Here is a 2,500-nt window from a genome sequence, read left to right on the forward strand (position 1 = left end):
CCAGATTAAGACCAAAAAGCAGCTTAATACTGAAAAGTGGGTGGTGCCCACATCGGAGCTAATGTGCTCTGATGTGGGCGGTGCCCACTTTTTCTATCAGCCTGGAGGCTGATACTGGGACTCAGGCCAAAGCATCCCATCCTTTGGCACTTGCCAGAACAACGGGATGCCTCTTAAACAGATTCAGAGTATTTCTCTTTTGAATCTGCCGTAGGCTGCAGGTGTGCCAGTGGGCACCTGTTTCAGTAGTTGTGATTAGGCTCTGTCACCAACTGCCTCGGCTAGGTACTTGCTAACTTGATATTTTGTGTTTCCACCTCACTGTGTTTGTAGCCAGGCAAAACTCAGATCACAACACACGAGGCTTTGATTCACATGCTCCTGGTAATGTAACGGTTTTGGCTTGTGAAAGGCAGCAGGTGGTTAGCTAGCCGACAGGCTGATCAAAATGTGGAAACGCTTCACGAATTTGCGTGTCATCCTTGCGCAGGGGCCATGCTAATCTTCTCTGTATCGATTCCAATTTATCATATGTGCTGCCTGAGCAAGCACATTAGCTCTGATGTGATGGCTGCCTTTTAGCCCCCCCCTGGGCTCAGCGACTCCTTTGTCGCGGGGCAGACTAACGGGCCACTATCCCCAGTAGGCAGTACCCTTTGGCATCACAAGAGTTAGGGTGGAGCTCTTTCTTCAGTTGCCTGCAACATATTTGCAATAACTTCACACTGCCTGCTTGTTTTGTGTGCATGTTTATTGATTTCCCAGATTAAGACTAAAAAGCAGCTTATTACTGAAAAGTGGGCGGTGCCCACATCGGAGCTAATGTGCTCTGATGTGGGCGGTGCCCACTTTTTCTATCAGCCTGGATGCTGATACTGGGACTCAGGCCAAAGCATCCCATCCTTTGGCACATGCCAGAACAACGGGATGCCTCTTAAACAGATTCAGAGTATTTCTCTTTTGAATCTGCCGTAGGCTGCAGGTGTGCCAGTGGGCACCTGTTTCAGTAGTTGTGATTAGGCTCTGTCACCAACTGCCTCGGCTAGGTACTTGCTAACTTGATATTTTGTGTTTCCACCTCACTGTGTTTGTAGCCAGGCAAAACTCAGATCACAACACACGAGGCTTTGATTCACATGCTCCTGGTAATGTAACGGTTTTGGCTTGTGAAAGGCAGCAGGTGGTTAGCTAGCCGACAGGCTGATCAAAATGTGGAAACGCTTCACGAATTTGCGTGTCATCCTTGCGCAGGGGCCATGCTAATCTTCTCTGTATCGATTCCAATTTATCATATGTGCTGCCTGAGCAAGCACATTAGCTCTGATGTGATGGCTGCCTTTTAGCCCCCCCCTGGGCTCAGCGACTCCTTTGTCGCGGGGCAGACTAACGGGCCACTATCCCCAGTAAGCAGTACCCTTTGGTATCACAAGAGTTAGGGTGGAGCTCTTTCTTCAGTTGTCTGCAACATATTTGCAATAACTTCACACTGCCTTCTTGTTTTGTGTGCATGTTTATTGATTTCCCAGATTAAGACCAAAAAGCAGCTTAATACTGAAAAGTGGGCGGTGCCCACATCGGAGCTAATGTGCTCTGATGTGGGCGGTGCCCACTTTTTCTATCAGCCTGGAGGCTGATACTGGGACTCAGGCCAAAGCATCCCATCCTTTGGCACATGCCAGAACAACGGGATGCCTCTTAAACAGATTCAGAGTATTTCTCTTTTGAATCTGCCTTAGGCTGCAGGTGTGCCAGTGGGCACCTGTTTCAGTAGTTGTGATTAGGCTCTGTCACCAACTGCCTCGGCTAGGTACTTGCTAACTTGATATTTTGTGTTTCCACCTCACTGTGTTTGTAGCCAGGCAAAACTCAGATCACAACACACGAGGCTTTGATTCACATGCTCCTGGTAATGTAACGGTTTTGGCTTGTGAAAGGCAGCAGGTGGTTAGCTAGCCGACAGGCTGATCAAAATGTGGAAACGCTTCACGAATTTGCGTGTCATCCTTGCGCAGGGGCCATGCTAATCTTCTCTGTATCGATTCCAATTTATCATATGTGCTGCCTGAGCAAGCACATTATCTCTGATGTGATGGCTGCCTTTTAGCCCCCCCCTGGGCTCAGCGACTCCTTTGTCGTGGGGCAGACTAACGGGCCACTATCCCCAGTAGGCAGTACCCTTTGGCATCACAAGAGTGAGGGTGGAGCTCTTTCTTCAGTTGTCTGCAACATATTTGCAATAACTTCACACTGCATGCTTGTTTTGTGTGCATGTTTATTGATTTCCCAGATTAAGACCAAAAAGCAGCTTATTACTGAAAAGTGGGCGGTGCCCACATCGGAGCTAATGTGCTCTGATGTGGGCGGTGCCCACTTTTTCTATCAGCCTGGAGGCTGATACTGGGACTCAGGCCAAAGCATCCCATCCTTTGGCACATGCCAGAACAACGGGATGCCTCTTAAACAGATTCAGAGTATTTCTCTTTTGAATCTGCCGTAGGCT

The 2,500-nt window shown here is 48.6% G+C and overlaps 1 protein-coding gene and 3 non-coding genes across 4 annotated transcripts in view; 1 reads left to right on the forward strand and 3 right to left on the reverse strand.

Annotated features, from left to right (window-relative positions):
• efl1 (elongation factor like GTPase 1) overlaps positions 1–2,500 on the forward strand; it is a 139,300-nt gene that overhangs the window by 103,874 nt on the left and 32,926 nt on the right. The window lies entirely within an intron of this gene.
• LOC121186315 lies at positions 446–552 on the reverse strand. The gene has a single exon (XR_005894438.1). It is a non-coding gene; the product is annotated as a U6 spliceosomal RNA (small nuclear RNA).
• Positions 1,207–1,313, reverse strand: LOC121186320. The gene has a single exon (XR_005894439.1). It is a non-coding gene; the product is annotated as a U6 spliceosomal RNA (small nuclear RNA).
• On the reverse strand, positions 1,968–2,074 carry LOC121186326. Its single transcript, XR_005894441.1, has one exon. It is a non-coding gene; the product is annotated as a U6 spliceosomal RNA (small nuclear RNA).

This window comes from Toxotes jaculatrix, chromosome 1, assembly GCF_017976425.1.
Source record: "Toxotes jaculatrix isolate fToxJac2 chromosome 1, fToxJac2.pri, whole genome shotgun sequence".
In the NCBI taxonomy this organism is placed as follows: domain Eukaryota; kingdom Metazoa; phylum Chordata; class Actinopteri; family Toxotidae; genus Toxotes; species Toxotes jaculatrix.